Genomic DNA, 12,913 nt, shown 5'->3' with positions numbered 1-12,913 from the left:
GAGGAGGATGGAGAATTTTTTATTAAAGTGCTTAAAAAAAATTAGATTTTCACACAAAATAGATACCATTTAGGATTAAAATTAATTAATTTTTCAGACCATCCCTTTAATTAAAGGGAAACTGTCAGCAGTTTTGGCTGATGTAAGATATATGGCCACTGCTTTTCAGGGCTTAGCTACAGCATTCTATAATGCTACATAAGCCTCTGATCCGACCTATAAGATAAGAAAAATGAGTTTTATTATACTCACATGCAGGGCGGTCCGGTCCGATGGGTGTCGCAGGTCGGGTCCGGCACCTTCCATCTTTTTGCAATGCCACCCTCTTGCTTGCTTCATGGCTCCCCGACGGTGGGATGGCTTTTATGCTATTTTTGATCAAAAACAGTATTACTACGAACCCTGTGTTATTGCACTTTTGCATTTTACGTATTTAGTTAAAGCAGGGTTTAGTTTTATTTTCTTTTTGTAAGTTTTGTATGCTTTATGTGAACATGCGTTTATACCAGCCTAAACCCAAGCTCAATTTTTGTTTTTTTCCCTTAAAGCCTTTGTTCAAGGAGCAAATTTTTCAAACATTTAAAACAATGTATCTGTTACATAAGCTAACTAATAAAAGGTTAACTTTTTTACTGGAGGGTTCAACCATAACTCCCAAGCAGCATGCCCGCTGTCTTGGGGTCATATTCGACACCGAACTTTCCTTTACAACCTATATCTGATCACTCACTCGCTCTTGTCACCTGCATCTTAAAAACATCTCCAGAATCTGACCTTTTCTCACCTTTGAAACTGCTAAGACTCTTACTGTCGCTCTTATTCATTCTCGTCTGGACTACTGCAACTCTCTTCTGATCGGTCTCCCTTTTGCCAAACTTTCTCCTCTCCAATCCATCTTGAATGCGGCAGCCAGGGTCATATTTCTGTCCAGCCGCTTCACCGATGCCTCCATCTTGTGCCAGTCATTACACTGGCTACCTATTCGCTACAGGGTCAAGTATAAATTCATCTCTCTCACCCACAAACATCTCCACAGTTCTGCTCCGCCTTATATCTCCTCACTCATCTCTGTCTATCGCCCTACACGTGCCCTCCGTTCTACAAATGACCTAAGACTAACATCCCCCATAATCCGAACCTCGCACCTCCGTCTCCAAGACTTCTCTCGTGCTGCGCCAGCTCTCTAGAATGCACTTCCCCAGATGATCAGACTGATGCCTAGCCCTGACCTATTCAAGCGCGCTTTAAAAACCCATCTCTTCAAACAAGCCTACCACATCAACTACTCAGTAAACTAACTTTGCCCTGTTCCCTCCTTCCAAATATTATTCTGAATCTGCACCCTGTTATTCATCTGTCTCCACACCCTCCATGCACACGATAACTGCACTTGATACTTGACTATTGCACTTAAACACACGGGCTGATGACCGGATCATGCAGCTTTATATGAAAATCCCTATTTATTATAATTGCCAGACCTGAAATAGCAAGCACTTCTCACCTACTGTGTCCCCCCATTTCCTTGTAGATTGTAAGCTTGCGAGCAGGGACCTCACTCCTAATGTCGCTGTTTAAATTGTCTTAACTTGTATTGTACATGTTCCCGCTTAATTGTAAAGTGCTGCAGAATATGTTGGCGCTATATAAATAAAAATTATTATTATTACTATTATTAATCACACATACAGTGGATTAATTTTTCTATATGTTCAGTTTTTACTTTGGTGTCATGTCAACTTAGCTTGCTCCGTGTTGACTGTAGATGTAGAGATAAAGTCCTCCTTTCTCCTTAAGAGAGTACCACCAAGGGATATGATACGGTCTAGTTCTAAATCCAGCTAATTAAAATCCGCATGTGCTGTGTAACTGAGAATCAGCCATCACCCACCACTTTCCCACAGGCAGAAAGAAAAGGGCTTCAGTACAGCAAAGTCAAAAATGCTTCCATCAGTGAGAACAGAGACCACAATTCATCTCTGCTTCTCCTTATCAACAGCTCTCGCTTCTCTGTGTCTCCGAGGAATCATTTATAAGAATGAGATTGATCAACACAATGTCACCTTTGGAATGCCGGCGCTCTTAATAATGTGCCATGTCTTATTTAGAAAGTGCCAGGCACAGATTTATTCTTTTTTTCCGTGTTAAAAGGATAAATTACATGGTGGATAGGTTCCAGTAATAAAGTTAGGAGGGCTGTTTGTTTCCTGATGGGGTTGATTATGCCTCGTGTTATTTTACCAGCTGTTTAACTGCTATTAAATAAAAAAATAAAAATGGTTAAATGCGCAAAACTTTGCATGTCCTAGGTTGGAGGGTGATGTATGAGGCTGTAAAACAAATTAAGAGACAATGAAAGGAAAAAAAGATACAATAATATTAGATGAAGGGCAATTGGTGGCACATAATGTGAGTTATTTGTGATCCATTAGGGATACATATAAAGTCATGGTTATCCCACGCTTGACCTCATGATAGAGACAAGTGAAAAGTTATCATTAGGATCTTCTTTCCCATTTCTTCTGCTTCCCCAAGTGAACTATTACATTGATTGGCAATTTAATTGTCTGCCCCCCAAAATAAAAATCTTTACTTTTAGCACCAACGTATTTTGCAGAAATTAAAGGGAATCTGTCACCTCATTTTTGGCCTATGAGATGCGGTCACCGCCATCAGGGGCTTATCTACTTATCTACAGTATTCTGTAATGCTGCAGATAAGCCCCGATGTAACCTGAAAGGTAAGAAAAACGAGATATATTATACTCACCCCGGGGTCCGGTCCGGTCCAATGGGTGTTGTGGTCCGTTCCGGCGCCTCCCATCTTCTAGCGATGACGTCCTCCTTCTTACTTCTGCCGCAGCTCCTGCGCAGGCGTACTTTATCTGCCCTGATGAGGGCAGATTAAAGTACTGCAGTGCGCAGGCGCCAGACCTCTCTGACCTTTCCCGACCCCTGCGCACTGCAGTGCTCTGCTCTGCCCTTAATAGGGCAGATATAGTATGTCTGCACAGGAGCCGCGGCAGAAGTAAGGAGGAGGATGTCATTACTAGAAGATGGGAGGCGCCGGACCGGACCGCGACACCCATCGGACCGGACCGCGCCCCCCCGGTGAGTATAATCTAACTTGTTTTTCTTATCTTTCAGGTTACATCTGGGGCTTATCTACAGCATTACAGAATGCTGTAGATAAGCCCCTGATGGCGATGGCCGCACCTCAGGGCAAAAAATAGGTCGCTGATTCCCTTTAAGAGGGTTCTTGAACAGTCAAAATCAGACATTAAAATCTGTTTGCTTTTTTTTAAGACATGCTTCAAGGAGCTCTCCAGTCAGAAACTATTGATGATTTACATATATTGTAAGAATAGGAGCTAAATTACAGTACCCAGTAGCTCCATTCAAAGTATTTACATCCAGCAGTCAAAAGTTCAAATAAGAAATGATTGGCCGGGGTGATGGATTCCACTGATCTGATATTTAATTACCTATCCTATGACTAGCTCAGCAATATGCTGTGACAGGACAACCCCTTTAAAGGGGACTTCTAGGATTACGATATTGGTGACCTATGTTCAGGATATCAAATTAATGGAAACCGGAACCCCTATTTTTATGCTATTTTCAATTCTGGCACCAGGATGTAAACAATGAACAAATCCAATGAAGCACATCCCTTTAAGGCAGACAGCGTTCAGATAATTTGTATTAAGAACCATTGTTCACAGATGACTCTATTTTGTCAGGAGTGTGGCACTGCTTCACTTGGCTCAGCTTTAACTAGGTGTCATGGTCACGCGTGGCTGGACACAGCACCTCCAGCAGGGCGGATTTAGTTGACACGTGTGACCCTGGATACACCACCTGCAGTTGGGCGAATTTAAATAATAAAACGTGCAGCTGGATACGCCGCCACCAACAGGTGAATTTTGGAAATACAGGTATGTCTGGAAACCCTGCCTCCAGTAAGGCGAATTTAAACAATAAAAAGGAAAACCAGGGTAACAATAACAATGGTGGCCCTGCGATAGGGAACGGGGAAGTGGAGACCTCCTGCACTCCCCTGAGTCGGTGTCTCTACACTCCTAACGTTCCCTAGGCCGGTTATGCACCTGGCGACGACCAGGAACCTAAAAACCCTGACTCGCGCTGCACCTAAACCCTCACTAGTGAAGTGGTCGGTGCGGAAACTAATCCCACCACTGCACTAAAACACACATAAGGAAAAGAGACAAAACAGGGAAAAACCACTTACCTTTGCTCTGCTGCTTACTCTCCCAGCAACAGAGCCCACCACCTGCGTGCATCTTTTCCTCTGACCAGATCCACACCATAGTGCAGCCTTGGAGCAAACAGAGTCCACCACCTGCATGCAGCTGTCCAGAAACAGAGTCCAGCATATGAGTCCAGCTTTCCAGCAAGAGTCCAGCATCTTGAGTCCAGCTTTCCAGCAACCGAGTCCAGCATCATGAGTGCAGCTCTACACCATAGCTGCCACTCCACCAAGCCATACAAGAACTCCTTGCTGACACCATAGCTGCAACTCCACCAAGCTATTCCAGCCCTCCTCGCAGACACCATAGCTGCCACTCCAGGACTCTCACTGAGCTGCTCGGGACTCTCCTTCAGCTCCATCCTTCACCCAGGCTTGCTTGTAACTGAGGACTATCACCAACAGTGATTACCACACCTGACACTCTTTTATAGAGCAATCACACCTGTTTTATAATTACGTGAACAAAACTAAAGTAACCAAGTGCAATGAAGCTCACCACCACCGGGGGGCAAATTTAGAACAAAAGACACCACAGTGTAATAATCCTAATGGCCACCGGGGGCAAAAACCAAACCTAAGCACAGAAAAAAAAGGTTACCTGTGCTTTATCTCTGTCATATCCAACCTGGATCATGACACTAGGTTTCTAAACATCTACTTCTGCTACTCGTGACTTCCATGCTACAACTAGCTTTATTTACAATGTTGGTCCACCTTATTAGGTGTAGTCCATACCTGGTTCTCAGCAAGCAAGTTACCTGCTTATTACAATAATTATCAATACTGTTCACGCTTGACCTCTGCAATCAAGGTAACGTATATCTTCAAATAAATTTCCAGCTTGTCTATACTTCACTGCTTTTCTGCAGTTAGTCATTTCCCTGCTACTTACTTGAATGCATTGCTGCTATTAACTATTGCCCTGATGGAAGATATCAGACTGTATTTACTTCTCGTTTATACTTATTTTTAACCATTGCCTTGCCGGAGGATACCAGACTGCAATCCTGTGATTAACTACATCCCTGCCAGAAGATACCAGTAAGCTATATACTGCATTTAGTGTTCCCAAGTTTATCCACACACCTGGGTTTGCTTCATCTGTGCTACCTGCTCCTCTTATCTGTTTGTTGGCCTGGACACCTTGCTTTCCTGGTACTCAATGATTCACGACTCTCACGAGTCATCCGTCAAGACTTGCACTGCTGCACCAACACCTTGGTTACATGCTGCTTACGCAGATCTAAGGCTTAAAGATTCCACCACACCAGGCGAGTCCACAATACCCACAACATTCAGAAGATCCATGGTTTTACTCATTTGAATAGTCTTTTCATGAATTCTTAGCATTATGGCCATAGTATAAACACATAAACAGGGTTATATTATGGCCGTGTGAAATTAATCTGATAGATTGGTGCTGTGTACTTAATTACTTTCTTCAGCGTTTTTTAGCTATATTTTGATGACTTCAATAATATTTTAGTTATTACCCTTGCTCCCTTGCCACATAGAAGGTCTTCAGTATGATCACGGGCACTTGGTAGGTTAGAGATTTTACATTGGAGCACACAAACTACAAGTTTTGTCTCCTCTACCTTCTTAATTGCATTTTCACTTCATTGGGCAAACACACATCCTCTGAAGACATGTGGACTAGTCATAAAGAGCTGTAAACCAATCCACTTGCACAGTGTCCTTAGCTTAATTAAGTCCCCCAATTAATTGCTTATAGTTGTAATTAAAGCATAGCTAGAAACCACTTCCATGTGTTTCCTAATTGTTAGCACATTTTGTTTTTTTGACAATTAAAGCGGGGGGGGGGGGAAGCAGATCTACCTAACACGTGAAAAATGCTCTCTCGGTTTTTATGGTGTAACTGCCTATCCGTTAATTGAATTGCATTGTGAAGATTTAACCAATGCTCTAACAATAAAGTTGATCTTGAACAGTAGGCGCTGGCTTCTTTCTCCTTTTTTTGTACAAATGTTGTTTATTTTGTGCACAACACATGTTCCAGCTGTTCGCCTCGTGACTCGCATTACACACTGAACACGGGGTTTGTAACTACTAATGTTCTTTTTTTTGGAGGGGGGATGAATTGTATTTTGTTTTTTTAGAATTAAAAAATGAAATTTAATATAAAAAAAAACCTGCAATAGACCTTTCCATTTTAAATCCTCCTTGTCATGAAAATATGAACCTGTACAAGAACGTTAAAGGGAACCTGTCATCAGATTTATCCCATATGAAATAAGAGCAGTACTTTCCAGCCCCATGTGACAGCATATTATAATGCTGTATATCTGCCTTCAATTTGACCTGCAAAACAAGAAAAACACCTTTTATTCTACTCACCTATGTGGCGGTCCGGCCTGAGGGGCGTCATAGTGTTGGCCCGGTCTCATTAGATGAAACTAAAAAATGTATTATACAAGATACAAAAAGCTGTAAATTTGTATTTGTATTTTGTATAGTGTATAATATAATATAATTGTTTTACCTAATGGGGGGGTCGAACCCTTTCTTCTGACTAGCTTCCGGGTAACCAAATATGTATAAATCCAAGCTTAATATCCATTTAATACATGAGTAAGGACATGATGTTGGATTTTTTTTTCCATTTTTCAAATGTCTTGCTGCCGGGGATACCGGTCCCGAAATATCCAAGCATAATTTATTTGATCTTCATCTAAATTTGGCTCAATTTTGTGGCGAGCTGATATTTTTTCCCTTTTTTCTACTTGTTCTTAAAAATAATTTCCGATTATCAGTCTGTTCAAATGCGGCTTAAAGGGAATCGGTCAGCCGGTTTTTGCTACCTCATCTGAGAGCAGAGTATTGTAGGCAAAGAGAAGCTGAATCCAACAATGTATGACTTAGTTTACAGGGTGCAGCCATTCTGACACAGTTTTTAGATTTAGAATGAAGCAGAGCTGAGAAAGCTAACCCTGCCCACACCGCAGCTATCCCCGCCCATACCAGGCTCTCCATGTACAAAGTCCATAGAAAGTGAGCTGCTTATCACAGGGTCTTGCCCGACAAGTGTAGTAAAGCAATGTTAATTTCTTAATGATACATCTTCACAGTTGATAAACAACAGCACGTACTCTGACAAGTGACACATCCCTGAATTCAGCGTTTCAGCCTCAATCTATTGCTGTCTCCAGATATCATAGCAAAATCCTGCTGACAGATTCCCTTTAAGTTATCTGGAGACAGATAAGAAAAGATATCTTGAACTCAAACTTTTCATCTTGCACTGTAAAAATATTTACATATGTTTTTCAGTCTTCATTCCACATTTAGATCATATATGGTTTCATCTAAGGCTGGGAACCGATGAAAAGGCATGGTCTAGATCTAGGTTCTTAATCACTTGATGAAATGATAAATTAGATTGTTACTCCAGGTGTTCAAATATATGATAAAATGTTTCTAAGGTGTCAGAGCCTAATGAGATCAGATGGCGTACTGTACGGTAACCACAAAGCTTCAACGTTCCATCTGTGAGTTTGTGGCTCTTGATAGATCCCTTAATAAGATAATACAAAAAAAAGTCCCTCATGTCAATCTATGTCTACCAGCCGTGACTGGAACACATTTCAGGTGTCTGACCGGAGAAGCGTTTAGATAAAATAGTAGATACTAAAATAGAGACATGATGTTATCAATTTTATTAAATTACATAATTGAAAGTAATCTAAGAGATGATATCTTTTGCCTAACCATAGACATTATAGTCTACCTTTAATTAAAGTGAGTAGACCTACTTCCAAGCAATGTTTGTACCCTGCGCTGCACCTTTTTGGGGGAAAGTTGTACCTTTCATGTTAACATCCATTTGCTAATTTTCATAAATCATCCTTTATTCCTATGTGCTAATTACGTGCATGGTCTACCTTGGAGGTGGTTGAGTGGACCGGCGTACCTTACCAAGTACGTCTTCAGGCTGTCTCGTGCTTGATTGACAGTGTTGGCTTCACAGGTGCCATAGATATCTCCACTGCAATCTCACACATTCACCATTCGTAAGAGTATCGGCGCAGAACAAATAAAAGCCGTTCTGCACATGCACCATACTCCTCGGAGTGGAGCATGCACATGATTTTAGTGGAGCCAGTGCTGTCAATCTACCAAGACAGTAGATATGTAGCATGGAAGGTGCATAGAACTTCTCAGCTATGCCCTAGGTGCACTGGGTACGTAATTAGCATAAAGGAATAAAGGAGGAGTTATTAAAGATGATCCAACAGATTTTAACACGATAGGTAAGATTTTTCTCAAGAAACTGTACAATATGAGGTGCTGTGCTTGGTCTAAACATTGATTGGAAGCTGAAAGACTCTGTTTAAAGAAGGGTCTGATATCTCCCCCCAAAAATTGAAAAGGCAGTACAAGTGATAAAACTAGAAAATAAATTAGCTGTACCTGCTGGCGGTAATGCCCATCCCTTTAGTGCAGATGTCATCACTTCCTGTCCTGGTAGAGACGAAGGGAGCGGCCTTGTGAGACAGGGGTTACAGATGGTGAATGCAAATGTATAAATTATTTAATCTCATATTCTACCTTTTCAATATTTTCTGGGGAACTCAGGTAACCAAAGTAAAGCCTTGCTGTGTTTTGAACAGATTTATAGTTTTATGAATGATTTCCCTGCTAGGAATATGTATGAAGTTCAACAGGGCTAACGGTAGACTCTGGACCTATGGCAGAATGGGGTACTGTCAAAAAAGAACAACTCTGATGGCCAGAGCACTTGACAAAAACCATGGGATAAGTGCTTCTAGTGTCTGGCTGTAAGCTTGGACTGGCGCACAGGAGAAAAGGAGAATCCTCTGGTGGGCCACCACCCTCTTATATAAGCAGCTCATGGTACAAAATATTTGAATCACTATGTACAGACAAAGGTGGCATCTTATTCATTTAACAATCTACCCAGATCATTGTTATATAAGTTTGAGATTGAGGATAATGTCACATTTGCATGTAGCTGAAAAGTGGGACACTGGAGTTGGTTACTGGTGGGCCATTGGCACCCCAGTCTGACAGTCTCTGGGTGCTACACAGGCCACTAACATCAAATTAAATAAATAATGTTCTTTTTTTCTAATCCGTGTGTACTGAACTAAAAGTGCTATACGGGCAGAGAGACATTGCATTATCACAAAATATTATGGAAGCAAAGAACAAATTTAAATTTTATTTAATGCGCCCAACAATGGCTGGTCATCTGTTATATGGCATAACTGCATCAAATCCGAAATATTGGACTTTACAGGGATTTTCTGGGATTATGTTTTCTTATAAGAATTTCAGTTCAATATACCCAAACAAAACCGGTTAAAGGGTTTTTCCCAAAATAACATGATATCCTCTATGTCGATTTACTATCTCATTTGTGCACTTGGCACCTCTATGATTATACCGTATATCTCAATATATTTACTTGTTGCGTTTGGCCTGCATTTTATATATATATATATATATATATATACACTCACTGGCCACTTTATTAGGTACACCATGCTAGTAAGGGGTTGGACCCCCTTTTGCCTTCAGAACTGCCTCAATTCTTCGTGGCAGAGATTCAACAAGGTGCTGGAAGCATTCCTCAGAGATTTTGGACCATATTGACATGATGGCATCACACAGTTGGCGCAGATTTGTCGGCTGCACATCCCAGATGCGAATCTCCCGTTCCACCACATCCCAAAGATGCTCTATTGGATTGAGATCTGGTGACTGAGGAGGCCATTTGAGTACAGTGAACTCATTGTCATGTTCAAGAAACCAATCTGAGATGATTCGAGCTTTATGACATGGCGCATTATCCTGCTGAAAGTAGCCATCAGATGTTGGGTACATTGTGGTCATAAAGGGATGGACATGGTCAGCAACAATACTCAGGTAGGCTGTGGCATTGCAACGATGCTCAATTGGTACCAAGGGGCCCAAAGAGTGCCCAGAAAAAATTCCCCACACCATGACACCACCACCACCAGCCTGAACCGTTGATACAAGGCAGGATGGATCCATGCTTTCATGTTGTTTACGCCAAATTCTGACCCTACCATCCAAATGTCGCAGCAGAAATCGAGACTCATCAGACCAGGCAACGTTTTTCCAATCTTCTACTGTCCAATTTCGATGAGCTTGTGCAAATTGTAGCCTCAGTTTCCTGTTCTTAGCTGAGAGGAGTGGTACCCAGTGTGGTCTTCTGCTGCTGTAGCCCATCTGCCTCAAAGTTCGACGCACTGTGCGTTCAGAGATGCTCTTCTGCCTACCTTGGTTGTAACGGGTGGCAATTTGAGTCACTGTTGCCTTTCTATCAGCTCGAACCAGTCTGCCCATTCTCCTCTGACCTCTGGCATCAACATGGCATTTCCGGCCACAGAACTGCCGCTCACTTGATTTTTTTTCTTTTTCGGACCATTCTCTGTAAACCCTAGAGATGGTTGTGCGTGAAAATCCCAGTAGATCAGCAGTTTCTGAAATTCTCAGACCAGCCCTTCTGGCACCAACAATCATGCCACGTTCAAAGGCACTCAAATCACCTTTCTTCCCCATACTGATGCTCGGTTTGAACTGCAGGAGATTGTCTTGACCTTGTCTACATGCCTAAATGCACTGAGTTGCCGCCATGTGATTGGCTGATTAGAAATTAAGTCTTAACACACAGTTGGACAGGTGTACCTAATAAAGTGGCCAGTGAGTGTATATATATATATATTTGCAATAAAAAGAGAGAAGAGCCAGCACTGCCAGTGGTCAGAACGCATAACATGAGGTGCATATGCACATATCTTACTGCATTCAAAATGAGACATTTAGCAAAATATTGATCAATATATTGAGCCACACCGCCACGCCAAGGCAATCTCATATGGGGGGTCCTACTCTACATTTTTATTATTCACTGTGCCATTGCGGCCTCCTAAATGTTTTAAAAGCAAGACCATATCAAATGCAATCCATGCCTGAAGCATATCTGCATCACTCCCGTGCAGCCAGATGGAGCAGGTGCAGATGAAGGCCAACCAGGTCTGAACACAGACATCTCAGGTTTGACCTCCACACACTGCCTGACCAGCAAACACAGATGAAGGGCAATGCAGGCTCAGACCTGGTTGGCCTTCATCTGCACCTGCTCCATCTGGCTGCACAGGAGTGATGCAGATATGCTTCAGGTATGGATTGCATTTGATATGGTCTTGCTTTTAAAACATTTAGGAGGCCGCAATGGCACAGTGAATAATAAAAATGTAGAGTAGGACCCCCCATATGAGATTGCCTTGGCGTGGCGGGGTGGCTCAATATATTGATCAATATTTTGCTAAATGTCTCATTTTGAATGCAGTAAGATATGTGCATATGCACCTCATGTTATGCGTTCTGACCACTGGCAGTGCTGGCTCTTCTCTTTTTTTATAATATATATATATATATATATATATATTATATTTATCTATACATATGAACTTATATGTACCAGCCATTTGTTTGTGTGCACCGATGTTTTATTTGTGTGTTTACTTTACTGCATTTTCAGATTGACACACATTCTTGGTGGTATTATAACACATTAATGTCCCATTTCACATATGGATTTCATACTGTTCAGCAGCATCCTCCCTATATCCTTCTGTTATACAATAATATATTTTTTAGACTGCTTGCATTATTGTTTTCATCTGGATGTACATCTCCTTTTCACCTTGTTGCATGATTACTGCGCACCAACTTTAATTAATAAAGTTTATACCTTTTTTTATTACATTATCTATTGACCATTTTTTCCAGTTATTCTACTTTTGGGTTTGGCGGCAGTGAAAACTCGAGAACTATGGCCCAAACAGTAGCGTATACAATATCTCTTACGCCACGGCACTGAGCATGATCTCTTCTCTAACCATGGAAATCATGCTGCCCAGAGGAGATAAATCACTACTGTGCTGCGGAGTGGCGGAGTGGCGGAAACAGGTGGCGACTTTTCAGAAAGTCAGCATTTTGCATACCATGCGCGCTCGTTACATGGTATGCAAATGATTTTTTAATTATATATTTTAAGATTGCGAGCAGGGCGCTCACTCCTATCAGTAGGTGATGAACTTTGTGCTACTCTGTAATTTCTGATATCGTCTGTATGTGTCCCCTCTGAAAAGTAAAGTGGTGCGTAATTTGTTGGCGCTAAATAATTATTATTTTTATTAAATATGTATTAGAATTTTTTTTTTTACATTTTTAGCATATTAATAATAAAAAAGGTTTGTTTTTTGAAGATAGGAGCTCTTTAAGATTAACTTGCTGATAGCTAGAGGTCCAACCACTGTGACCCCCGGCAATCCTGAGAGCAGGAACCCGGAGAGCGGCCTCAAAATAGCCTTGTCCTGAATGGTGAGGTGGTACGCATGCTTGACGTCTGCTAAGCGCATTGTCTACGGGGTCAATGGAAAAACCTGAGTGCAATACTCAGCTATTTCAAGCAGTTCACTAGACAATGACTGGAGTGGGGCATGTGTACCCCAGCGTTATTGTGGATGGTGCCTTGTGGAGCCCAATGGCCAACAATCTCATGTATGGAGCCAATCAACTGTTGCTCTATGACAGATGTCAAAGGATAAAGGGATCAAGTGGGTTG

At 41.7% G+C, this 12,913-nt stretch overlaps 1 long non-coding RNA gene across 3 annotated transcripts in view; it reads right to left on the bottom strand.

Annotated features, from left to right (window-relative positions):
* The window catches only part of LOC141056971 (uncharacterized), a 40,950-nt gene extending 38,258 nt beyond the window's left edge, over nucleotides 1–2,692 (bottom strand). For all 3 annotated transcript variants that reach the window (XR_012221964.1, XR_012221965.1, XR_012221966.1), the window contains exon 1: nucleotides 253–2,692. This is a non-coding gene — a long non-coding RNA (uncharacterized lncRNA). The remainder of the gene's footprint in view (nucleotides 1–252) is intronic.
* Between the last annotated feature and the right edge of the window lie 10,221 nt (nucleotides 2,693–12,913).

The sequence above is a fragment of the Dendrobates tinctorius genome, unplaced genomic scaffold (genome assembly GCF_039654945.1).
Source record: "Dendrobates tinctorius isolate UK_male_01 unplaced genomic scaffold, ASM3965494v1 ptg000201l, whole genome shotgun sequence".
Taxonomy (NCBI): domain Eukaryota; kingdom Metazoa; phylum Chordata; class Amphibia; order Anura; family Dendrobatidae; genus Dendrobates; species Dendrobates tinctorius.
Note: the sequence above shows the minus strand (reverse complement) of the source record. Positions and strands in the feature narration are given on the sequence as shown.